Source organism: Scyliorhinus torazame, chromosome 19, assembly GCF_047496885.1.
Source record: "Scyliorhinus torazame isolate Kashiwa2021f chromosome 19, sScyTor2.1, whole genome shotgun sequence".
In the NCBI taxonomy this organism is placed as follows: domain Eukaryota; kingdom Metazoa; phylum Chordata; class Chondrichthyes; order Carcharhiniformes; family Scyliorhinidae; genus Scyliorhinus; species Scyliorhinus torazame.
In genome coordinates this window covers 36,631,642-36,659,200 of record NC_092725.1, presented here as the reverse complement: position 1 = coordinate 36,659,200, position 27,559 = coordinate 36,631,642, and the positions used below count along the sequence as shown (strand labels likewise).

General features: G+C 52.4%; 1 long non-coding RNA gene across 1 annotated transcript in view; it reads left to right on the top strand.

The window, feature by feature from the left end:
- The first annotated feature begins 8,660 nt into the window (after positions 1-8,660).
- LOC140395903 (uncharacterized) overlaps positions 8,661-27,559 on the top strand; it is a 67,408-nt gene continuing 48,509 nt past the window's right edge. Inside the window, exon 1 of the long non-coding RNA XR_011936382.1 lies at positions 8,661-8,711. This is a non-coding gene — a long non-coding RNA (uncharacterized lncRNA). The remainder of the gene's footprint in view (positions 8,712-27,559) is intronic.

The following is a 27,559-nucleotide window of genomic DNA, read 5'->3' as shown; positions in this document are numbered from 1 at the left end:
TCCCCACGGCCCAGGGCTTCCTGCCCCCCCCCTCTCCCCTTCGCACTCGGGGACTGGCCCCTGCAAAACAGTACCGCTACGCACAAAACCCACATATCACATCCACTCCCCCGCTTTCCCACACAACAATGAAAAAAACAAACCCAACCCCACATCAAACCCTTAGTTCGAGTCCAATTTCTCGTTTTGTATAAAGGTCCACGCCTCATCCGGCGTATCAAAATAATGATGGCGATCTTGAAAAGTGACCCACAATCGCGCTAGCTGCAACAGCCCGAACTTCACCCCCTTTCGGTGGAGCACCGCCTTGGCCCGGTTGAATCCAGCCCTCTTCTTAGCCAGCTCTGCACTCCAGTCTTGATAAATACGGATCTCCATATTCTCCCACCTGCTGCTCCGTTCCTTCTTCGCCCATCTCAGGACGCACTCCCTGTCCCTGAGTGAATTTATCACTCCCTGAAACCTCACCACTACAGACCTTGGCAGCTCATTGGCTTTAGGCCTCCTTGCCAGGACTCTGTGAGCCCCATCCAGCTCCAAGGGCCGCGGGAAGGCATTGTGTTCAGCATTGTGGCTACGTATGCCCCAACGTCGGACCCCTCCACCCCTTCAGGGAGACCCAGGATCCGGAGATTCTTCCACCTCGACCTATTCTCCATGTCCTCGAACTTTTCCTGCCACTTCTTGTGCAGCGCCTCGTGCGCCTCCACTTTCACCGCCACGCCCAGAATCTCATCCTCGTTTTCAGAGGCTTTCTGCTGCACCTCTCGAATCGCCGCCCCTTGGACCTTCTGGATCTTCACCAGATTTTCTATCGACGCCTTCATTGGGGCCAGCATTTCTGCTTTCAGCTCCACAAAGCAGCTTTTCAGGAGCTCCTGCTGCTCCCACGACCATTGAGCCCATCTTACCTTTCCGCACCCGTTCTCCTCTCTGCTCCAAAACCACTTTTTAAATCGCTCCACTCCTGGTCCATAAGACCATAAGACCATAAGACATAGGAGCGGAGGTAAGGCCATTCGGCCCATCGAGTCCACTCCACCATTCAATCACGGCTGATTTCAACTCCATTTACCCGTTCTCTCTCCATAGCTCTTAATTCCTTGAGAAATCAAGAATTTATCAACTTCTGTCTTAAAGACACTTAACGTCCCGGCCTCCACCGCCCTCTGTGGCAATGAATTCCACAGACCCACCACTCTCTGGCTGAAGAAATTTCTCCTCATCTCTGTTCTAAAGTGACTCCCTTTTATTCTAAGGCTGTGCCCCCAGGTCCTAGTCTCCCCTGCTACTGGAAACAACTTCCCTATGTCCACCCTATCTAAGCCATTCATTATCTTGTAAGTTTCTATTAGATCTCCCCTCAACCTCCTAAACTACGATTGAATGTTAGGCCGACTATTCCTGGGATCATCCGTGTGAATCTCCGCTGGACCCGCTCCAGTGCCAGTATGCCCTTCCTGAGGTGTGGGGCCCAAAATTGCTCACAGTCTTCTAAATGGGGCCTAACTAATGCTTTGTAAAGCTTCAGAAATACATCCCTGCTTTTATATTCCAAGCCTCTTGAGATAAATGACAACATTGCATTTGCTTTCTTAATTACGGACTCAACCTGCAAGTTTACCTTTCGAGAATCCTGGACTAGGACTCCCAAGTCCCTTTGCACTTCAGCATTATGAATTTTGTCACCGTTTAGAAAATAGTCCATGCCTCTATTCTTTTTTCCAAAGTGCAAGACCTCGCACTTGCCCACGTTGAATTTCATCAGCCATTTCTTGGACCACGCTCCTAAACTGTCTAAATGTTTCTGCAGCCTCCCCACCTCCTCCATACTACCTTCCCCTCCACCTATCTTTGTATCATCGGCAAACTTAGCCAGAATGCCCCCAGTCCCGTCATCTAGTTCGTTAATATACAAAGAGAACAGCTGTGGCCCCAACACTGAACCCTGCGGGACACCACTCGTCACCGGTTGCCATTCCGAAAAAGAACCTTTTATCCCAACTCTCTGCCTTCTGCCTGACAACCAATTGTCAATCCGTGTTATTACCTTGCCTCGAATACCATGGGCCCTTTTTTACTCAGCAGTCTCCCGTGAGGCACCTTATCAAAGGCCTTTTGGAAGTCAAGATAGATAACATCCATTGGCTCTCCTTGGTCTAACCTATTTGTTATCCCTTCAAAGAACTCTAACAGGTTTGTCAGGCACGACCTCCCCTTACTAAATCCATGCTGACTTGTCCTAATCCGACCCTGCACTTCCAAGAATTTAGAAATCTCATCCTTAACAATGGATTCTAGATTCTTGCCAACAACCGAGGTTAGGCCTATAATTTTCCATCTTTTTCCTTGTTCCCTTCTTGAACAGGGGTGTTACAACAGTGATTTTCCAATCCTCTGGGACTTTCCCTGACTCCAGTGACTTTTGAAAGATCATAACTAACGCCTCCACTATTTCTTCAGCTATCTCCTTCAGAACTCTAGGATGTAGCCCATCTGGGCCCGGAGATTTATCAATTTTTAGACCTCTTAGTTTCTCTCGCACTTTCTCCTTTGTGATGGCTACCATATTCAACTCTGCCCCCTGACTCTCCTGAATTGTTGGGATATTACTCATGTCTTCTACTGTGAAGACTGACGCAAAGTACTTATTTAGTTCCTCAACTATTTCCTTGTCTCCCATCACTAGATTACCAGCGTCATTTTGGAGCGGCCCAATGTCTACTTTTGTCTCCCGTTTGTTTTTAATGTATTTCGGCGGGAGTGGAGCTGGCTGGTTAGTCAATTTCAGCAGGAGCTGCGAATTTTTTTTAAAAATTAGTGTTTTAGGCGGGAACAGGAAGTCGACCCGCGGACGTCTGGGAAGACCCTCACCAATAAATTCTGGTGGAGAGGAAACCCGAGACACTACACGTGTAGTGTCTCCCACCCGCCCTCCTCCTCTAACCTAATAATAAAACCCATTGGTCTGAGGTAAGTACCATATTTTATGATATTATTATTGTTTTTTTATAAAAATTTTAATTTAGTTGTTAGCCAGATCTTGGTAGAAAGTTAGAGGAATGGCAGGGAAGGGAGTGCAATGTTCCTCCTGCAGGATGTTTGAGGTGAGGGATGCAGTTAGTGTCCCTGCTGATTTTACCTGCAGGAAGTGCTGCCATCTCCAGCTCCTCCAAGACCGAGTTAGGGAACTGGAGCTGGAGTTGGAAGAACTTCGGATCATTCGGGAGGCAGAAGGGGTCATAGATAGCAGCTTCAGGGAATTAGTTACACCAAAGATTGGAGATAGGTGGGTAACTGTAATAGGGACTGGGAAAAAGCAGTCAGTGCAGGGACCCCCTGCGGCCGTTCCCCTGAGAAACAAGTATACCGCTTTGGATACTTGTGGGGGGGATGACTTACCAGGGGTAAGCCATGGGGTACGGGCCTCTGGCACGGAGTCTGTCCCTGTTGCTCAGAAGGGAAGGGGGGAGAGGAGCAGAGCATTAGTAATTGGGGACTCTATAGTCAGGGGCACAGATAGGAGATTTTGTGGGAGCGTGAGAGACTCACGTTTGGTATGTTGCCTCCCAGGTGCAAGGGTACGTGATGTCTCGGATCGTGTTTTCCGGGTCCTTAGGGGGAGGGGGAGCAGCCCCAAGTCGTGGTCCACATTGGCACTAATGACATAGGTAGGAAAGGGGACAAGGATGTCAGGCAGGCTTTCAGGGAGCTAGGATGGAAGCTCAGAACTAGAACAAACAGAGTTGTTATCTCTGGGTTGTTGCCCGTGCCACGTGATAGTGAGATGAGGAATAGGGAGAGAGAGCATTTAAACACGTGGCTACAGGGATGGTGCAGGCGGGAGGGATTCAGATTTCTGGATAACTGGGGCTCTTTCTGGGGAAGGTGGGACCTCTACAGACAGGATGGTCTACATCTGAACCTGAGGGGCACAAATATCCTGGGGGGGGAGATTTGTTAGTGCTCTTTGGGGGGGTTTAAACTAATGCAGCAGGGGCATGGGAACCTGGATTGTAGTTTTAGGGTAAAGGAGAATGAGAGTATAGAGGTCAGGAGCACAGATTTGACGTCGCAGGAGGGGGCCAGTGTTCAGGTAGGTGGTTTGAAGTGTGTCTACTTCAATGCCAGGAGTATACGAAACAAGGTAGGGGAACTGGCAGCATGGGTTGGTACCTGGGACTTCGATGTTGTGGCCATTTCGGAGACATGGATAGAGCAGGGACAGGAATGGATGTTGCAGGTTCCGGGGTTTAGGTGTTTTAGTAAGCTCAGAGATGGAGGCAAAAGAGGGGGAGGTGTGGCGCTGCTAGTCAAGAGCAGTATTACGGTGGCGGAGAGGATGCTAGATGGGGATTCTTCTTCCGAGGTAGTATGGGCTGAAGTTAGAAACAGGAAAGGAGAGGTCACCCTGTTGGGAGTTTTTTATAGGCCTCCTAATAGTTCTAGGGATGTAGAGGAAAGGATGGCGAAGATGATTCTGGATAAGAGCGAAAGTAACAGGGTAGTTATTATGGGAGACTTTAACTTTCCAAATATTGACTGGAAAAGATATAGTTCGAGTACAATAGATGGGTCGTTTTTTGTACAGTGTGTGCAGGAGGGTTTCCTGAAACAATATGTTGACAGGCCAACAAGAGGCGAGGCCACGTTGGATTTGGTTTTGGGTAATGAACCAGGCCAGGTTTTGGATTTGGAGGTAGGAGAGCACTTTGGGGACAGTGACCACAATTCGGTGACGTTTACGTTAATGATGGAAAGGGATAAGTATACACCGCAGGGCAAGAGTTATAGCTGGGGGAAGGGCAATTATGATGCCATTAGACGTGACTTGGGGGGGGATAAGGTGGAGACGTAGGCTGCAAGTGTTGGGCACACTGGATAAGTGGGGCTTGTTCAAGGATCAGCTACTGCGTGTTCTTGATAAGTATGTACCAGTCAGGCAGGGAGGAAGGGGTCGAGCGAGGGAACCGTGGTTTACCAAGGAAGTGGAATCTCTTGTTAAGAGGAAGAAGGAGGCCTATGTGAAGATGAGGTGTGAAGTTTCAGTTGGGGCGATGGATAGTTACAAGGTAGCGAGGAAGGATCTAAAGAGAGAGCTAAGACGAGCAAGGAGGGGACATGAGAAGTATTTGGCAGGAAGGATCAAGGAAAACCCAAAAGCTTTCTATAGGTATGTCAGGAATAAGCGAATGACTAGGGAAAGAGTAGGACCAGTCAAGGACAGGGATGGGAAATTGTGTGTGGAGTCTGAAGAGATAGGCGAGATACTAAATGAATATTTTTCGTCAGTATTCACTCAGGAAAAAGATAATGTTGTGGAGGAGAATGCTGAGCCGCAGGCTAATAGAATAGATGGCATTGAGGTGCGTAGGGAAGAGGTGTTGGCAATTCTGGACAGGCTGAAAATAAATAAGTCCCCAGGACCTGATGGGATTTATCCTAGGATTCTCTGGGAGGCCAGGGAAGAGATTGCTGGACCTTTGGCTTTGATTTTTATGTCATCATTGGCTACAGGAATAGTGCCAGAGGACTGGAGGACAGCGAATGTGGTCCCTTTGTTCAAAAAGGGGAGCAGAGACAACCCCGGCAACTATAGACCGGTGAGCCTCACGTCTGTAGTGGGTAAAGTCTTGGAGGGGATTATAAGAGACAAGATTTATAATCATCTAGATAGGAATAATATGATCAGGGATAGTCAGCATGGCTTTGTGAAGGGTAGGTCATGCCTCACAAACCTTATTGAGTTCTTTGAGAAGGTGACTGAACAGGTAGATGAGGGTAGAGCAGTTGATGTGGTGTATATGGATTTCAGCAAAGCGTTTGATAAGGTTCCCCACGGTAGGCTATTGCAGAAAATACGGAGGCTGGGGACTGAGGGTGATTTAGAGATGTGGATCAGAAATTGGCTAGCTGAAAGAAGACAGAGGGTGGTGGTTGATGGTAAATGTTCAGAATGGAGTACAGTCACAAGTGGAGTACCACAAGGATCTGTTCTGGGGCCGTTGCTGTTTGTCATTTTTATCAATGACCTAGAGGAAGGCGCAGAAGGGTCGGTGAGTAAATTTGCAGACGATACTAAAGTCGGTGGTGTTGTCAATAGTGTGGAAGGATGTAGCAGGTTACAGAGGGATATAGATAAGCTGCAGAGCTGGGCTGAGAGGTGGCAAATGGAGTTTAATGTAGAGAAGTGTGAGGTGATTCACTTTGGAAGGAATAACAGGAATGCAGAATATTTGGCTAATGGTAAAGTTCTTGAAAGTGTGGATGAGCAGAGGGATCTAGGTGTCCATGTACATAGATCCCTGAAAGTTGCCACCCAGGTTGATAGAGTTGTGAAGAAGGCCTATGGAGTGTTAGCCTTTATTGATAGAGGGATTGAGTTCCGGAATCGGGAGGTCATGTTGCAGCTGTACAGAACTCTGGTTCGGCCACATTTGGAGTATTGCGTACAGTTCTGGTCACCGCATTATAGGAAGGACGTGGAGGCTTTGGAGCGGGTGCAGAGGAGATTTACCAGGATGTTGCCTGGTATGGAGAGAAAATCTTATGAGGAAGGGCTGATGGACTTGAGGTTGTTTTCGTTGGAGAGAAGAAGGTTAAGAGGAGACTTAATAGAGACATACAAAATGATCAGGGGGTTAGATAGGGTGGACAGTGAGAGCCTTCTCCCGCGGATGGAAATGGCTGGCACGAGGGGACATAGCTTTAAACTGAGGGGTAATAGATATAGGACAGAGGTCAGAGGTAGGTTCTTTACGCAAAGAGTAGTGAGGCCGTGGAATGCCCTACCTGCTACAGTAGTGAACTCGCCAACATTGAGGGCATTTAAAAGTTTATTGGATAAACATATGAATGATAATGGCATAGTGTAGGTTAGATGGCTTTTGTTTTGGTGCAACATCGTGGGCTGAAGGGCCTGTACTGCGCTGTATTGTTCTATGTTCTATGTTCTATGTTCTATTTAAAGAAACTTTTACTATCATTCCTAATGTTACTGGCTAGCCTACCTTCATATTTGATCCTCTCTTTCCTTATTTCTCTCTTTGTTATCCTCTGTTTGTTTTGGTCCACTCCATACAATGCTGGGGGAACCCTACTGCTGCCTTCCCACACCGGGAATTGTCATCCAACTGCCGCTGGGGCTCCTCAAAAGGGCCCAAAAGTCCGTTCTTGGCGGGAGCTGCCGAACGTGCGACCTACCCAGGCATAGCCGCAACCGGAAGTCATTTAAAATACTTCTTAGCATACGATAAATATACACTACGTGATAGTAGATATTGAACACGTTTTATGGAGACCCAAAATGCGCACTATGCTGCAATCATGTTTAAAAGAACTACATGGGGAGTAAAAATATACTCTGCGCTCATGGTGTAATCATACCACCATAAGACCCTAAGCAGAATTAGGCCATTTGTCCCATTGAGCCTGGTTCGCCATTCAATCGTAGGTGATATGTTTCTTCTCCCGGTATTCCCTCACACCCTATTAATCAAGAACCAATCTATCTCTGTCTTAAAGACACTCAGTGATTTGGCCTCCACAGCCTTCTGCAGTAAAGAATTCCACAGCCAGAGGGCTGAAGAAATACCTCCTCATGTCAGTTTTTTCCTCTTCTCTTTTACTTAGTCTCCTCATGTTCTGGCACAACCGGAACTGTGAACAACAAAACCTTATCAAATTCTATGATTTCATTAGGATACTGGGAGACATCGTTATGGTCTAACTAACCATATTGGATGACAGTACACGCTTGGAAATTTGAATGTCCGCCTTCAGTTTCTACGAATATTCCTGTAGATTTCTTGCTGTGAGATGCACTAACCTCCGTATAAAAACCTTGGGCTCACTCCTCCTTCGGCAGTTATGGGCGATACCAGAAGCAGGACTTGAAGGGCCAAGATAATTGCTTTCCTCATCTTCCATTCAGTTCGTCAGAGTGAAGATCAAGTGCATGATGTAACTAAGTTCTTTATATGAACTCAAAGATTATTATAGTTACTGATCAGCGGTGGTGAGGATCAGCTTAAGGAGCAATCCACCACCTGAGAACAAAAGAACATAGAATCAAACATTAAATACATTAACGATTGAAAGCTTTCCGTATCTCAAGCAGGTGTTTGAACTGGGGAAGGTTAACATGTCATTTTCTGTAAATAAATTAAGAACCATGCAGTGGATATGGGGAACGTTCTGTCCACCGTGCCTGTCCTGACACTTAAAACAGGGACAGAAAACTATTCATGCGCTCTATCTTCTCTTTCACCTTAGTCTAGAGCTTTAAATTTCAATAATGTAATCAAATTCTCTTCAGGACTTCACTACAGAATCTAACCCTACCACACATGGAGGGGTCAAATTACTGATCACAATTGACTGCTTAGAAATGATTTATTCTCGCATCTAATTGTTTATCTTGTTTTCTTCAATATGTTTTGACCGATTACTGAATCTGCCTCGATGACGTTCCCGTGGCCACGATTAGAACAAGATTTGAAAAGTTCTCCCTGATGCCCTCGGACCAATATTATATGAATCAACAGTATTACTATGCCAGGTTATCCGGTCGGAATACCGTTGTTGCCGGTTCGAGATTCTGTGAACAACTTGGCCTGGATGATTACTACATTCGACAATAACAGCGCTTCAACTCTTTTCAATTGAAACGAATTTAAACTTTCTGAGGCTGTGAAAGATGTTTTAGGAATGTAACTATTTTATGGTTGTTTTGTTAGCTCGTTATCTGCATTGCACTTTACACTCACTTGTAATTGTGTTTTGAAATGTTTTTCTCGCTCTCTGCCTCTCCTCTGTTCTTCAAATGTATTTCCGTCTCTTTCTTTCTCCCACTCTCTTGTCTCTTTCACTATCTCTGTATCTCCTTCTCTGCTAGACCTTCCTCCTGTTAATTCATCTCGGCTTCCCTATATTTTTGTCTTTCAGTGTTTGTCCCAGCAAATACATTTTTCTATAATCTCGCAGAGATTCTCTGTCGCTCTCTCTCACTTAGTCTCTCTCTCTCGCTTCATGTGCGAAATTCTCCGTTATCGGCGGAAACTCCGCCGATCGGCGCAAAAAACGGCGCAAATCCCACTTGCGTCACCTCATAAAAATGGGCCGATAGTCTGCGGCCCGAAATGGGCTAGCAGCGACGTAACGGGATCCGCGCTTGCGCAGTGGTTCATGCCGTGCAGCGTCATACGCGCTGCACGGCGTGACGGCTCATAAGGCCGCGCAGCTCCACCCCACCCGACCGGAACAGCCGACCGCAACACCCGACTTGATGGCTGGCCGTCGCTCAGCCCCGAGGTTCGAGTCACGCGATGTGGAGGCGCTCCTGGATGCGGTGGAGCAGAGGAGGGACGCCCTGTATCCCGGGCACGGCCGCAGAGTTGCCCCACGCCACAGCCGGCGTCTGTGGAGGGAGGTGGCAGAGGCCGTCACCGCTGTGGCCCTAACACCACGGACAGGCACCCAGTGCCACAAGAAGGTGAACAACCTCGTCAGAGCAGGCAGGGTGAGCGTCCCCCATATCCCCCATATCCCCTCTCCCCCAAATCCCCCCCTCCCCCATATCCCCCCCTCCCCCATATCCCCCCTCCCCATATCCCCCATATTCCCCCCTCCCCCATATCCCCCCTCCCCCATATTCCCCATATCCCCCCTCCCCATATCCCCCCTCCCACATATCCCCCCTCCCCATATCCCCCATATCCCCCCTCCCCCATATCCCCCCCTCCCCCATATCCCCCATATCCCCCCTTCCCCCATATCCCCCATATCCCCCCTCCACCATATCCCCCATATTCCCCCCTCCCCCATATCCCCCATATCCCCCCTCCCCCATATCCCCCATATCCCCCCTCCCCCATATCCCCCCTCCCCCATATCCCCCATATCCCCCCTCCCCCATATCCCCCATATTCCCCCCTCCCCCATATCCCCCCTCCCCCATATCCCCCATATCCCCCCTCCCCCATATCCCCCCTCCCCCATATCCCCCATATCCCCCCTCCCCCATATCCCCCATATTCCCCCCGCCCCCATATCCCCCCTCCCCATATCCCCCTCCCCCATATTCCCCATATCCCCCCCCTCCCCCATATCCCCCCTCCCACATATCCCCCCTCCCCCATATCCCCCATATTCCCCCCTCCCCCATATCCCCCATATCCCCCCTCCCCCATATCCCCCATATCCCCCCTCCCCCATATCCCCCCCTCCCCCATATCCCCAAGTGAATCCAGCCCTAACCTTAACCTCTGCAATGCACGCGCAACCAATGGCGTGCATTCATATACCTGCCTAACACTGTTGCCTTTTACCCCTGCCACCACCCCCCCCCCCCCCAGGAGAAGCGCACACACAACAATAGGGAGCATGTGAGGACTGGAGGAGGGCCCGCTGATGAGAGGCCACTGACCGTACACGAGGAAAGGGCCCTGGAACTGGCTGGCGGACCTGAGGACCGGGAGGTTGCTGATGCAGAGGTCGGGGCCCCACGAGCAAGTGAGCCACCAACAGCCCGTCCCCATATCCCTCCTCCCCTATATCCCCCTCTCCCGTATCACCTGATCACTGCCTGATGTCTAACCATGCATGCTTCATTGTGTATCGCAGGACCAAACGTCCAGGCACCCATCCCCGCAGATGCAGACCGCCCGCAGGATGCCCCTCGGAGACCACGGGAGACGGAGTGACCCGCACCCTCCAGCATGCGACGCCCGCAGGATGCCCCTCGGAGACCACGGGAGACGGAGAGACCCGCACCCTCCAGCATGCGACGCCCGCAGGATGCCCCTCGGAGACCACGGGAGACGGAGAGACCCGCACCCTCCAGCATGCGACGCCCGCAGGATGCCCCTCGGAGACCACGGGAGACGGAGAGACCCGAACCCTCCAGCATGCGACGCCCGCAGGATGCCCCTCGGAGACCACGGGAGACGGAGAGACCCGAACCCTCCAGCATGCGACGCCCGCAGGATGCCCCTCGGAGACCACGGGAGACGGAGAGACCCGGACCCTCCAGCATGCAACGCCCGCAGGATGCCCCTCGGAGACCACGGGAGACGGAGAGACCTGGAGCAACAGGGAGACGACACCCCCGTCACGTGCGGGAGCGACCACCCAGCGATGAGGGGGGCAGCCACAGGCCCCCGTCACATCCGAGCCAGGACACCACTACCCAGGACACCACTATCCAGGACACCCCTACCCGGGACACCACTACCCTGGACACCCCTACCCGGGACACCACTACCCGGGACAGCACTACCCGGGACAGCACTACCCGGGACAGCACTACCCGGGACAGCACTACCCAGGACACCCCTACCCGGGAAGACGAAATACCGGACAGTGACTCAGAGTGGATGGGTGGAGACGAACCCCCACCCCAAAGTGCCATGGACTCAGAGTGGGACGAAGAGCACGACACAACGCCACTGCTGTCACCAACACCCTCCACCATCGCAGAAACACTCACCACGGTTGGGCACTTTAGTGATGAGGCGTCTGGTACACTCACTGGTGCGCACAACACAGCCGTCCCGGTACAGCAGGTGGAGGTAGGAGCAGCAGAGGGACCGGGCGGTCGGAGGGCAGCCCAGGCCAAGCGAACATCTGCCGCCCAGATGGATCCCGGGTTCCTGCAGTTACCACACCCACACATAGATCCGATGCAACCACCGACACGGAGACGAGCGAATAGGGTGACGGGTGGCTTGCGGCGGCTGCGGTCGCAGGTGGAGGAGTCCACCCGCGTCCAGGAGCTGGGAGTGGTCCCGGTCATGCGTGCCACCCAGGCTGACACCGCACGGGTGGCGTCCGCGGTGGAGGCAATGGGTGCGACGGTGTCAGACATGGGGAACGGTTTGCGAGGCCTGGGGCCTTCCGTGCAGGCGGCGTCTGTGGCCCAGGAAATGGCTGCCCTCTCACAGGAGGCCATGAGCCAGTGCCAGCGCCAGATGGCAGAGGCGCTCAACGCCATAGCCCAGTCTCAGCACGCCATAGCCCAGTCTCAGCAGGCCATGGCCCAGTCTCAGCAGGCCATGGCCCAGTCTCAGCAGGCCATAGCCCAGTCTCTGCAGGCCATGGCCCAGTCTCTGCAGGCCATGGCCCAGTCTCAGCAGGCCATCGCTGAGGGCATCGGCGCCAGTGGCCATGTGCGAGCTGGCGTCGCACTGTCGCAGACAGGGTTCGACAACCCCCTGGGCTCCATGGCTGCAAACCTGCAGACCCCTGTCGATACCAGCACGGGCCTCCAGGACTGGCAGCGCCAGATGTCGGGGGCGCGTCGGATGGCCAGTCCGTTCGCATCCCCCACCCATGTAGAGGCCTGGGGGCCATCGGGCACCCCGAGGGAGGAGGAGGTGGTGTGGTCCGTCCCGGCTCCCTCTGTAGGGGAGGTCCCGGTACACCGCGACACCTCGGACACCCCCCCTTCCGTCCCAGGTGCATCGGGTGGGCAACGGGCAGGACAGGCTGGCAGCTCGCCATCCCAGTCGCTCGGGCCGCAGCCTGGCCCATCTAGGCCAGGACGCCCCAGGAAACGGCCGCCAAAGGGATCCAGTGTCAGAGGGCAGGAATCACAGGAGTCCACCTCCAGTTCTGCTGTACCGTCTGGGGAACCACGTAGACGTAGTCAAAGGGCCCGTAAGGCCAAACAATTAGACACTGAGTAAGTTGGCACGGGTGCAGGGCACAGATGAGTTTTAGGCGCTAGGGCACGTGCATGAACTCCTTTGGTTATTAAAGTCAATGTTACACCTACCGAAGCTGCCTTTGTGCTCTGTCCAAAGTGTGCGGGGGTGTCATGTACGTTGAGCGCAAGTGTGTGTGTGAGGGGTGGTCTTACCTCAGCCCCAGGTGAGTCTGCCCCATTCCCCCTGGGCCGCCATCAACATCCCCCGGGCAGAGGACGGGACCGTGCGCTGCAGTGTCACAGCCGCATGCAGGGATGGTCCGGGTGGATGGTGGTACTGTGGCCATGGGTCAGACATAGTCCAACGATGTAGAGCCAGGAGCTCATCGGAGGCGGGTTGTCATCATTCTCCATGGCCTGCGATAGACACGCGTCCACCCGCAACTGGGTGAGCCCGGCCCGTTGTGCCGCCGGTGGATCGGCAATTGGGGGTGGGGGGGTGGTGTGCATGCGGGTGGGGTGTGTGGGGTTGGGGAGGGGGGTGAGGGTGCTGGGTGGGTGGATGGGTGGGGGGTGTGGGTGGTCGGCTGTTGTCATGGTGTGCGGTCTGTGGCCATACTACCCGATTCCCACGCCCATCTAGTCAGTGAAGCGGGCGTCTATCAGTCTGTCCCGTGCCCGCTGGGCCAGCCGGTAACGGTGGACAGCCACCCGTCTGTGTCTACCCCGTCTGCCCTGACCATTGCCCCCATCCCCCTCATCTGGGGAGGACTGGGCCTCTTCCTGCTGCTCCTCCACTCCGCCCTCCTCTGCCTGCGGCACATCGCCCCTCTGCTGGGCTATGTTGTGCAGGACGCAGCACACCACAATGATGCGGCCGACCCTATCTAACCGATACTGGAGGGCGCCCCCAGAGAGGTCCAGGCACCTGAAACGCATCTTCAGCACGCCAAAGCACCTCTCGATCACTCCCCTTGTCGCTACATGGGCATCATTGTAGCGGTTCTCCGCCTCATTGCGTGGCCTCCGTATAGGCGTCATCAGCCACGATCGCAATGGGTAGCCCCTGTCGCCCAGCAACCAGCCCCTCAGCCGGGGATGGCGTCCCTCGTACATGCCGGGGATGGATGACCGCGACAACACGAATGAGTCGTGTACACTGCCTGGGTGACGGGCGCAGACGTGCAGGATCATCATGCGGTGGTCGCAGACCACCTGTACGTTCATCGAATAGGTCCCCTTCCTATTAGTGAACACGGCCCTGTTATCTGCAGGTGGCCGCACGGCGACGTGCATCCCATCGATCGCGCCCTGGACCATGGGGAACCCGGCAATGGCAGAGAAGCCCACGGCCCGGGCATCTTGGCTGGCCCGGTCCACGGGGAAGCGGATGTAGCGGTGCGCCATGGCATAAAGGGCATCTGTCACTGCCCGGATGCACCGATGCACCGATGTCTGCGATATGCCGGACAGGTCCCCACTCGGTGCCTGGAATGACCCCGTTGCATAAAGGTTCAGGGCCACCGTAACCTTGATGGACACGCGGAGAGGGTGTCCCCCGCCAGTGCCACGCGGTGACAGGTGTGCCAGCAGGTGGCAGATGTGTGCCACAGTTTCCCGGCTCATCCGGAGTCTCCTCCTGCATTCCCGGTCCGTGAGGTCCTGGTATGACTGCCGGGGCCGGTACACACGGGGCGCCCTCGGGTGCCTCCGTTGCCGTGGGGCCGCGACGTCCTCCTCCCCCTCCTCGTCCTGTCGGTCAGGTGTCCCTCCAGCCTGGGAGGCTGCCGCCTGCCCCTCTGCGGCAGCCTGCGCCGCCTCTCTGGCACGCTCCTCCTCCTCATCCAGGGCAACATAGACATGAGCGGCTGCCACCACGGCGGCCAACATCGCTGGATGGTCTGAAAACATGACGGCCTGGTGGGGGGAGGGGAACGACGACATGTCATCATTGCCCATATCCCCTCCTCCCCCCAGCCAGGTGGCATGGACCGCATGGGTCCAACTGTTGGAGGCTGGCACCTGGCCAGGTGGACCAACTCATTTGCCCTCCCATCACCCACCCCGGCACGGACCCCCCCCCCAACCTCCACCCCGGCACGGACCCCCTCCCCAACACCCACCCCAGCACGGACCCCCCCCCAACCTCCACCCCGGCACGGACCCCCTCCCCAACCTCCACCCCGGCACGGACTCCCTCCCCAACCTCCACCCCGGCACGGACCCCCTCCCCAACCTCCACCCCGGCACGGACCCCCTCCCCAACCTCCACCCCGGCACGGACCCCCTCCCCAACCCCCAACCTCCACCCCAGCACGGACCCCCCCCAACCTCCACCCCGGCACGGACCCCCTCCCCAACCACCAACCTCCACCCCAGCACGGACCCCCCCCCAACCTCCACCCCGGCACGGACCCCCTCCCCAACCTCCACCCCGGCACGGACCCCCTCCCCAACCTCCACCCCGGCACGGACCCCCTCCCCAACCCCCAACCTCCATCCCAGCACGGACCCCCCCCCAACCTCCACCCCAGCACGGACCCCCTCCCCAACCTCCACCCCGGCACGGACCCCCTCCCCAACTTCCACCCCGGCACGGACCCCCTCCCCAACCTCCACCCCGGCACGGACCCCCTCCCCAACCCCCACCCCGGCACGGACCCCCTCCCCAACCTCCACCCCGGCACGGACCCCCTCCCCAACCCCCAACCTCCACCCCAGCACGGACCCCCCCCCAACCTCCACCCCGGCACGGACCCCCTCCCCAACCTCCACCCCGGCACGGACCCCCTCCCGAACCTCCACCCCGGCACGGACCCCCTCCCCAACCTCCACCCCGGCACGGACCCCCTCCCCAACCCCCAACCTCCACCCCAGCACGGACCCCCTCCCCAACCTCCACCCCGGCACGGACCCCCTCCCCAACCCCCAACCTCCACCCCAGCACGGACCCCCCCACCAACCTCCACCCCGGCACGGACCCCCTCCACAACCTCCACCCCGGCACGGACCCCCTCCCCAACCCCCAACCTCCACCCCAGCACGGACCCCCCCCCCAACCTCCACCCCGGCACGGACCCCCTCCCCAACCCCCAACCTCCACCCCAGCACGGACCCCCCCCCCAACCTCCACCCCGGCACGGACCCCCTCCCCAACCTCCACCCCGGCACGGACCCCCTCCCCAACCTCCACCCCGGCACGGACCCCCTCCCCAACCCCCAACCTCCACCCCAGCACGGACACCCCCCAACCTCCACCCCAGCACGGACCCCCCCCCAACCTCCACCCCGGCACGGACCCCCTCCCCAACCTCCACCCCGGCACGGACCCCCTCCCCAACCTCCACCCCGGCACGGACCCCCTCCCCAACCTCCACCCCGGCACGGACCCCCTCCCCAACCTCCACCCCGGCACGGACCCCCTCCCCAACCCCCAACCTCCACCCCAGCACGGACCCCCCCCCAACCTCCACCCCGGCACGGACCCCCTCCCCAACCTCCACCCCGGCACGGACCCCCTCCCCAACCTCCACCCCGGCACGGACCCCCTCCCCAACCTCCACCCCGGCACGGACCCCCTCCCCAACCCCCAACCTCCACCCCAGCACGGACCCCCTCCCCAACCTCCACCCCGGCACGGACCCCCTCCCCAACCCCCAACCTCCACCCCAGCACGGACCCCCCCCCAACCTCCACCCCGGCACGGACCCCCTCCACAACCCCCAACCTCCACCCCGGCACGGACCCCCTCCCGGCACTCCCCCGGAGCCCAGCCTACTCTAACCACCCCCCCCCCCCCGCCGCACACACACACAAGCCGAGACACACCTCTCCTCAGGCAATCAGTCTGCGGCCACGCCATTTCCTGCCCAGAGCCAACCCCCCAGGCCGTCACTCACCTCCTCGCTGGTCGGCGTGAGCCTGGAGCACCGGGTCACGCCGATGAAAAGGAGGTTTGATTCACGTCGACGTGAACGGTCATCACGTCGACGGGACTTCGGCCCATCCGGATGGGAGAATATCGGCAGGCCGAAAATCGGCTGCCTTGCGCAGACCCGTGACATTCTCCGCGGCAGCGGCGCCATCAACGCCCCGCCGACTTTTCTCCCTTCGGAGACTTCGGCGGGGGCGGGGGCGGGATTCACGGCGGCCAACGGCCATTCTCCGACCCGGCGGGGGGTCGGAGAATGACGCCCCCGGTTTTTTCGACTCATCATAGAAACATAAAGATTACAGAGCAACCCGGGATCATTTGTCACCCGCTGTCTGTGCTTTCTCCCTGCGGAGTAACTCATCTGGTGTCTGTCCTGTCTCCCTGTTGGAGTAACTCACGAAGTGTAGGTGCCAGAATAACTCAGCAAGTGCCTGAGCTGTCTCCCCGTTGAAGCGGCAGGTTAGCATCATGGTTAGCACTGTTGCGTCAGTGCGCCAGGGACCAGGGATCGATTCCCGGCTTGAGTTACTGTGCGGAGTCTGCACGTTCTCCCCGTGTCTGCGTGTGTTTCCTCCAAGTGCTCCGGTTTCCTCCCACAAGTCCCGCAAGACGTGCTTTTAGGTAATTTGGACATTCTGAATTCTCCCTCTGTGTGCCTGATTGTGACAATAAAGATTTCTTAAAAAGTAACTCAGTGATGGCTATTCGAGGGCCTTTTCACCACAGCCCTACTTATTTTTGGTCCTCAGATCAATATCAATTTCCTCTTTTGAAAGACAGGATTGAATAAGCCTCCACCAGACTCTCAGACAGTTCATTCCAGATTCGATCCACTCGCTGTGTAAAAACATCATGGCTAGTGAGCTTCTTACATTGGTGTCCTCTGATTATCCATCTGTCCTCCCTCTCCTTCCCATTTTCCTATCACGCTACCTCCCCGTGCCTGCAACACCCTGCTTATCCAACTGCCCAGTTAAACTTGAAGCTACTGTCTCTTTGTTCAATATTTTCTTCTGAACCGGAGTATGCTGCCACCACTCGCCATCCTTTCTAACTGAGGTTATGCTTCAAATACAAAAGTTATTTTTTTAAAAAAAAATTTTATTAAAGGTTTTCATAAAATATCAATAACAAAATGAGAAAGAAAAAAGAACCCAACAGGGTTAAGTACAAAACACAATCTAAAAAAGCAACCCCCCAAACCCCTCCCCCCCGTACCTAAATAATAAATTAACATTAACACCCTGACTTAAGACAACAGGTGTATACACCCCCTCAGACCCTTCCAGTGTAAATAACATAAACAAAAATAAAGTAACCCCCCCCACCCCCCGAGCTGCTGCTGCCATTGACCAATGTCTATCGTTCTGCCAGAAAGTCTAAGAACGGTTGCCACCGCCTGAAGAACCCTTGTACTGACCCTCTCAAGGCAAATTTCACCCTCTCCAATTTAATGAACCGGGATTAGCCCGGCTGATCCAGGATTCCACGCTTGGGGGCCTTGTATCTTTCCACTGAAGGAGAATCCTTCGCCGGGCTACCAGGGACGCAAAGGCCAGAATTCCGGCCTCTTTCGCCTCCTGCACTCCCAGCTCCTCTGTCACCCCAAATATTGCGAGCCCCCAGCCCGGTTTGACCCTGGATCCTACCACCCTCAACACCGTCCTCGCTATGCCCTTCCAAAATTCCTCCAGCGCTGGGCATGCCCAGAACATATGGGTGTGATTTGCTGGGCTCCCTGAGCACCTAACACACCTGTCCTCACCCCCCAAAAACCTGCTCATCCTTGTCCCGGTCATGTGTGCCCTGTGCAGCACCTTAAACTGTATGAGGCTGAGCCTCGCGCATGAAGAGGAAGAGTTCACCCATCTGCTCACGTCCCCTCTTCGATCTCCTCTCCCAACTCCTCCTCCCACTTACCTTTCAACTCCACCACCGAGGCCTCCTCCTCCTCCTGCATCACCTGGTAAGATTCCGAGATCTTCCCCACTCCCCCCCACCCCCCCGAGAGCACCCTGTACTGTACTGTGTGTGGCAGTAGCCGTGGGAATTCCACCACCTGCCGTCTGGCAAACGCCCTTACCTGTAAGTACCTGAAGGTGTTCCCCGGGGGGAGCCCGTACTTCTCCTCCAGCTCACCCAAGCTCTCGAACTTCCTGTCCACAAACAGGTCCCCAACTTTCGTATCCCTGCCCTGTGCCACCCCGAAAACCCTCCACCTGTTCTTCCTGGGGCGAACCGGTGGTTCCCTCGTAATGGGGTCCACGCCGAGGCCCTAACTTCCCCCCTATGCCGCCTCCACTGTCCCCAGATTTTGAGGGCCGCCACCACCACCGGGCTCGTGGTATCCCTCCTTGGAGGGAGCGGCAGTGGCGCCGGTGCCAGCGCCCCCAGACTCGTACCCACACAGGACGCCGTCTCCAGCCTCTTCCATGCAGCCCCCTCCCCCTCCATCACCCACTTGCGCACCATTGCCCCAGTAGTACCCACAGAGGTTGGGCAGCGCCAGCCCCCCCCCCTAAAATACAAAAGTTATTAATCAACCTACTAAACCTTCTCACTCGTGTGAATTTTTATGTGAGGGCGAAAACGCCTGTTCAAAGATGTGGAACAAACAAAACATTTATTAAGTTGTGAGGAATCAACCAACCCTGATAGAGAACAAAATGGTGCTCTGTATGTGTCTGTCGAGGCGGCATAAATAATAAGTAAAACTGTGAGATGTCATATCCACTGTTTTCAGCAGACGTTAATCAAGTGAGCTTGATAGTTTCATCTTTGGGTCAGATAGTTTCAGGATGAGGTCGAGATGGATCATCAACACGAAATGTCTGAGTGAAGATGGTGCATATGTTCCCTTCTGCATTTTGTATCACATTATAGGTCTCCATAATTCAGAAGGGGGATATTTCTTGAGCAGGTTACTTGAGCAGGCTTTGGTTACTTTTCTTATAGTAGTCCATCACGGCAAGATGTGACCAGACTGCAGAGCTTTTCTGTGAGATTTTGGAAGTAGATCACAGACATCTGTCTCTTGCAGCAGTTTTGCATTCATGTATTTATTTATTGTAGCTCCTGGTTGGCCTCTCAGTTTCCCGTGTGCTCAGGAAATCTGGAGCTACTTTTGGCATGTGTCATGCTGTTTTCATCAATCCTGGCTTTGCACTTTGCATTATCCAATAGTCGAGCAAAATTCAGAGAAAGATTTCAAAATGTGTAAATAATGCGAATATTTGAAACGCTCTCAACGATGGGGAGGTTAGTCCTGATCTTCACAAAGTCATTGTAATGATGGTGGACTGGGTAGACAAGTGGCAGAAGAATTCGCCTTCAGAGAAGTATGGGGTGAGTCATTTTGGCATGGAGATTTTGGAGAATCAATATAAAACAATGGGAGATTATGTAAAGGAGATGCAGGAGCAGTGTCATCGGTTCATTTTGAAAGTTAATTTCCATGTTTTGAGTGTCGCTGGCTGGACCAGCATTAATTGCTCCTCCATACTTGGCCTTCCAAGGTAGTGGTGACGTACCAACTTGAACCTTTGCAATCCCTGAGGTGTTGGTACATCCTGAGTGCTGTCAGAGAGAAAAGAACATGAATCTGACCCAGCGACAGTGTAGGATCAGTCAGTAAAGTTGGCGAGCCATTTGGGGGGGCACGGTAGCACAGTGGTTAGCACAGTTGATTCACAGCTCCAGGGTCCCAGGTTATATTCCCACCTTGATTCCCGTCTGAGCGGAGTTTGCACTTTCTCCCCGTGTGTGCGTGGGTTGCCTCTGGATGCTCAGGTTTCCTCCCACAGTCCAAAGATATTCAAGTTAGGTGGATTGGACATGCTAAATTACCCATTGTGTCCAAAATATTTGAGGTGGGGTTACTGGTGGAGGTTTGGGCTCAGGTAGGGAGCTTTTTCCAAGGACCGGTGCAGACTCGATGGGCCGAATGGCTTCCTTCTGCACTGTAAATTCTATGATTCTATGTTGACAGAGCAAATAATAAAGCATCATGTATTCCAGGTTAGTTTCATTGCGGAATTAAGTACCAGCGCAAGGGCACATATTCAGCTTGTGTAATTATGGATCATCTGGGGTACTGCCCTCTGATGAAGGAAGGATGTGAAATTATTGGGAAGAGTACAGAGGAGGTTCTCAAACGTAAATCCAGAGGTAAAGAACTGTAGTTATGAGGATACAAAGAACAAAGAAATATACAGCACAGGAACAGGCCCTTCGGCCCTCCAAGCCCGTGCAAACCATGCTGCCCGACTAAAATTCAATCTTCTACACTTCCTGGGTCCGTATCCCTCCATTCCCATCCCATTCATGTATTTGTCAAGATGCCCCTTAAATGTCACTATCGTCCCTGCTTCCACCACCTCCTCCGGTAGCGAGTTCCAGGCACCCACTACCCTCTGTGTAAAAAACTTGCCTCGTACATCTACTCTAAACCTTGCCCCTCTCACCTTAAACCTATGCCCCCTAGTAATTGACCCCTCTACCCTAGGGAAAAGCCTCTGACTATCCACTCTGTCTATGCCCCTCATAATTTTGTAGACCTCTATCAGGTCGCCCCTCAACCTCCGTCGTTCCAGTGAGAACAAAATCGAGTTTATTCAACCGCTCCTCATAGCTAATGCCCTCCATACCAGGCAACATTCTGGTAAATCTCTTCTGCACCCTCTCTAAAGCCTCCACATCCTTCTGGTAGTGTGGCGACCAGAATTGAACACTGTACTCCAAGTGTGGCCTATACAGCAGCAACATGACTTGCCAATTCTTATACTCAATGCCCCCGCCAATGAAGGCAAGCATGCCGTATGCCTTCTTGACTACCTTCTCCACCTGTGTTGCCCCATTCAGTAACCTGTGGACCTGTACTCCTAGATCTCTCTGACTTTCAATATTCTTGAGGGTTCTACCATTCACTGTATATTCCGTACCTGCATTAGACCTTCCAAAATGCATTATCTCACATTTGTCCGGATTATACTCCATCTGCCATCTCTCCGCCCAAGCCTCCAAGCAATCTAAATCCTGCTGTATCCTCTGACAGTCCTCATCGCTATCCGCAATTCCACTAACCTTTGTGTTGTCTGCAAACTTACTAATCAGACCAGTTACATTTTCCTCCAAATCATTTATATATACTACAAACAGCAAAGGTCCCAGCACTGATCCCTGCGGAACACCACTGATCACAGCCCTCCAATTAGAAAAGCATCCTTCCATTGCTACTCTCTGCCTTCTATGACCTAGTCAGTTCTGTATCCACCTTGCCAGCTCACACCTGATCCTGTGTGACTTCACCTTTTGCACTAGTCTACCATGAGGGTCCTTGTCAAAGGCCTTACTGAAGTCCATACAGACAACATCCACTGCCCTACCTGCATCAATCATCTTTGTGACCTCCTCGAAAAACTCTATTAAGTTAGTGAGACACGACCTCCCCTTCACAAAACCATGCTGCCTCTCACTAATACGTCCATTTGCTTCCAAATGGGAGTAGATCCTGTCTCGAAGAATTCTCTCCAGTAATTTCCCTACCACTGAAGTAAGGCTCAGTGGGCCTGTAGTTCCCTGGATTATCCTTGCTACCCTTCTTAAACAGAGGAACAACATTGGTTATTCTCCAGTCCTCCGGGACATCACCTGAAGACAGCGAGGATCCAAAGATTTCTGTCAAGGCCTCAGCAATTTCCTCTCCAGCCTCCTTCAGTATTCTGGGGTAGATCCCATCAGGCCCTGGGGACTTATCTACCTTAATATTTTTTAAGCCGCCCAACACCTCGTCTTTTTGTATCTCAATGTGACCCAGGCTATCTACACACCCTTCTCCAGACTCAACATCTACCAATTCCTTCTCTTTGGTGAATACTGATGCAAAGTATTCATTTAGTACCTCGCCCATTTCCTCTGGCTCCACACATATAGATTCCCTTGCCTACCTTCAGTGGACCAACCCTTTCCCTGGCTACCCTCTTGCTTTTTATGTACGTGTAAAAAGCCTTGGGATTTTCCTTAACCCTATTTGCCAATGACTTTTCGTGACCCCTTCTAGTCCTCCTGACTCTTTGCTTAAGTTCCTTCCTACTTTCCTTATATTCCACACAGGCTTCATCTGTTCCCAGCCTTTTAGCCCTGACAAATGCCTCCTTTTTCTTTTTGACGAGGCTTACAATATCTCGCATTATCCAAGGTTCCCGTAAATTGCCGTATTTATCCTTCTTCCTCACAGGAACATGCCGGTCCTGAATTCCTTTCAACTGACACTTGAAAGCCTTCCACATGTCAGATGTTGATTTGCCCTCAAACATTCGCCCCCAATCTAGGTTCTTCAGTTCCTGCCTAATATTGTTATAATTAGCCTTCCCCCAATTTAGCACATTCACCCAAGGACCACTCTTATCCTTGTCCACCAGCACTTTAAAACTTACTGAATTGTGGTCACTGTTCCCGAAATGCTCCCCTACTGAAACGTCTCCCACCTGGCCGGGCTCATTTCCCAATACCAGGTCCAGTACCGCCCCTTCCCTAGTTGGACTGTCTACATATTGTTTTAAGAGGCCCTCATGGATGCTCCTTACAAACTCTGCCCCGTCTAAGCCCCTGGCACTCAGTGAGTCCCAGTCAATATTGGGGAAGTTGAAGTCTCCCATCACCACAACCCTGTTGTTTTTACTCTTTTCCAAAATCTGTCTACCTATCTGCTCCTCTATCTCCCGCTGGCTGTTGGGAGGCCTGTAGTAAACCCCCAACATTGTGACTGCACCCTTCTTGTTCCTGATCTCTACCCACATAGCCTCACTGCCATCTGAGGTGTCCTCCCGTAGTACAGCTGTGATATCCTCCCTAACCAGTAGCGCAACTCCGCCACCCCTTTTACATCCCCCTCTATCCCGCCTGAAACATCTAAATCCTGGAACGTTTAGCTGCCAATCCTGCCCTTCCGTCAACCAGGTCTCTGTAATGGCAACAACATCATAGTTCCAAGTATTAATCCAAGCTCTAAGTTCATCTGCCTTACCTGTACTTCTTGCATTAAAACATATGCACTTCAGGCCACCAGACCCGCTGTGTTCAGCAACTTCTCCCTGTCTGCTCTGCCTCAGAGCCAAACTGTCCCTATTCCCTAGTTCTCCCTCAATGCTCTCACCTTCTGACCTCTTGCTCCCGTGCCCACCCTCCTGCCATACTAGTTTAAACCCTCCCGTGTGACACTAGCAAACCTCGCGGCCAGGATATTTATGCCTCTCAAGTATAGATGCAACCCGTCCTTATATAGGTCACACCTGCCCCGGAAGAGCTCCCAGTGGTCCAGATAACGGAAACCCTCCCTCCTACACCAGCTGTTTAGCCACGTGTTTAGCTGCTCTATCTTCCTATTTCTAGCCTCACTGGCACGTGGCACAGGGAGTAATCCCGAGATTACAACCCTAGAGGTCCTGTCTTTTAACTTTCTGCCTAGCTCCCTGAACTCCTGCTGCAGGACCTCATGCCCCTTCCTGCCTATGTCGTTCGTACCAATATGTACAACGACCTCTGCCTGTTTGCCCTCCCCCTTCAGGATGCCCTCTACCCGTTCGGAGACATCCTGGACCCTGGCACCAGGGAGGCAACATACCATCCTGGAGTCTCTTTCACATCCACAGAAGCGCCTATCTGTGCCCCTGACTACAGAGTCCCCTATTACTATTGCTCTTCTGCGCTTTGACCCTCCCTTCTGAACATCAGAGCCAGCCGTGGTGCCATTGCTCTGGCTGCTGCTGTTTTCCCCTGATAGGCTATCCCCCCCCCAACAGTATCCAAAGGGGTATACCTGTTCGAGAGGGGGACAACCACAGGGGATTCCTGCACTGACTGCCTGCCCTTTCTGGTGGTCACCCATTTCTCTGCCTGCACCTTGGGTGTGACCACATTTATATAACTGCTATCTATGACACTTTTCGCCACCTGCATGCTCCTAAGTGCATCCAATTGCTGCTCCAACCGAACCATGTGGTCTGTGAGGAGCACCAGTTGGGTGCACTTTCTGCAGATGAAGCCATCCGGGATGCTGGAAGCCTCCCGGACTAGTCAGAGCGCTGCACCCCTCTAACTGACATTGCATCAATTAATTAGTAAATTAAAGTTAAAAGTTAAAAGTTAAAATAAAAAATAAAAAAAATAAAAAGTTACTGTTAACTATCTGTTTTCCTAGCACTAGATTTCTACTATAAATGTGAAAGCTAGATAGATTAAAGTGATTCAGACTGATTTCCTTAGAAAAAAGGAGGCTCAGAGTAGACCTGATAAAGGTAGAGAAGATCATGAGGGGTATAGAACGTATAGGCTTTGAAAACTTGTTTCCACTCCCAAATAATTTGCAATCTTATGGGGCAAGATTTAGGCAAGGAATTCGTAGAATCATCTTTTGGAGTGCCAGTGCAGACACGAAGGCTGATTGGCCTTCTTCTGGACAGTATAGTTTCTGTGATGCGTAATCAATGAATGGGGTACACGGGGACTCCCTAAAGAGTGCCTTGGACATACTATATTGAACGGGTTAAAATTATTGAGTTGCAGAAAATTTCCATGGAAGCTGTTAGAGTTACAGCTGCGAAAACAATGGGCAAATCAGGCCACCAGGGGGCTCTACATCCATAAATCACTGCTTCCCGTACATTCAAATGCTACAGATGTTTGTCTGTTGATAATATATCTATGTTGTTAACGAGTGGGTTTTGTAATTAGGCAAGTATAGATTTTGTTTGTAAATCGTTAAAAACTACTGAGGAAATCAATTTGAAATTGATCACCTTTGAATGAGTGCACAATTTTGATTGGCGCATGTAAATTACTTATACGATAAGCAAAAGGTATAATTTCTGCTGCACACCATTGCTCAGAGAGCTTGTGGGTCGTGCATAGGAAAATTAGATCCTTCACTTTAGCCTGAGTAAATATTTTAAGCTCGAACTGTGTCATCTGGTTGTTCGAGGGACATGGGGTACACTTTGGCGGAGTGGGGGAGAAAACTCAGACAGCACATGTTTATCTCATGACCGACTTCGAACTGTGAAGCTCACAGTCGCCCCAGATAAATCGATTCTTGACAGTTCAAGGCCTCGGACATATTCTGGACACCCCAACCAACTGCGACATTGATCTTGCTGTTGAACCCCGGAAGAAGTTTGTATGTTTGAGCAATCACTTCTAATTCTAAGATCTGGAGAGAAAACGCAGTCCACACAATTGTTCCTCGGAGTAAGCCCATACCATATTTTTGTGAATATTCCCTGCCCTTCTTCTGTGACAAGTATATAAACAATGAGCAAACAAGACCATAACTGCACAAAATACATGCATGTTCTCAAATATATTTGCAGTGCAACATGTATTTTCCTGTGCTCAAATCCAATTTTAAGATAGTCCAATAACATTCATCTTCTTAGTTGTTTCAGGGTAATCGTTAACAGTCTAACTTCCACAAAAGTTCCTTTGCTGAACTGATGGTGAGGGATTATACAGTTCTCAGCAACCCTTTGAAAAATACGCTGCCACTATATTATACTGCTATTGTTCATGTGATCATACGGCGTGATTGGTCAAAAAAGAATGTTACATGTTTGAAAATGGAGCTATAGACATGCAGAAACATCTGTCCCCGGCAGGTGATGCTTGTGAGCAGAGTTCAGGTCATGGCCTCCTACTTCAGAACCTATCATTATATTAATGATAACAAACGTTTAACTTATTTTAATATATTTAAATAAATTTACAGAAATTCTGAAACTCTGGCACAGAGGACATTGGTCTTCCAACACAACACAGTGGGATGTATCCTCAGAATGAAGACAGTTATTAATGTTACAAAATACATTTGGTGCTCACACTCATAAATAACGGCCCGGAGAGATAGACATAGACATAGAATTTACATTTCAGAAGGAGGCCATCGAGTCTGCACCGACCCTTGGAACGAGCATCCCACTTAAGCCCACACCTCCACCCTATCCCAGTAACCCAGTAGCCCCACCTAACCTTTTTGGACACTAAGGGCAATTTTGCATGTCCAATACCACCTAACCTGCACCTCTTTAGACTGTGGGAGGAAACCCGAGCACCCAGAGGAAACCCATGCAGAAATGGGTGAACGTGCAGACTTTGCACAGATAGTGACCCAAGCCGGGAATCGAACCTGGGACCCTGAATCTGTGAAGTAACTGTGCTAACCACTGTGCTACGGTGCCGCCCATGTTCCAGCACGTGGTATTTAATTGGAGAACTAGGTCACCGCCTCGCTCAGACCAATTCTGACAAATTTTCATTATGATCGACATCAACGTTTAAAAAAAATTCGCTGATGGATGTGGGCGTCGCTGGTTAGGCCAGCATTTATTGACCATCCCGAACTGCCCTTCAGAAGGTCATGGTATGAGTGCCCATATTGAACCACTGCAGTACTTGAGTAGGACACCCACTATGCTGTTGGGGAGGGAGTTCCAGGATGTTGCACGACCTACTGTGAAGACGCGGCGATATATTTCCAAGTCAGTGTGGTGAGTGACTAAATAATAATAACCTTTATTGATTTGGATTTGGATTCAAGGGTAGAATCACTATAGCAGCCCCACCACGATGACTACATTTTTGCCCGTTCTTGTCGGTTGCTCAGGCAGTGGAGAAACGGCGTGAGACCCGCCCTGCCTGAGGACCCGTCAAACACGCTCGGGTAGGGGAGATATGGCATTGGTAGCCGTCCTACCCGGGGACTCCACCCAAATCTTACCCGTCGCGGCCCATACGCACCATTTGACATTTTCATTTCAAAAAGTTTTTTTTTTTGCGACCTTTAGGTTGCTGCCATATGCTATTTACATCCTGGAACATTTGGATGGTAAATCAGCACTGGTCCCTCATTCGGAAGTGTGCCGCGTCCTAACATTTGTTTTGAAAAAAAAAAATGAGGGAGTCACACATAGTGACCAATTATAAGGGTA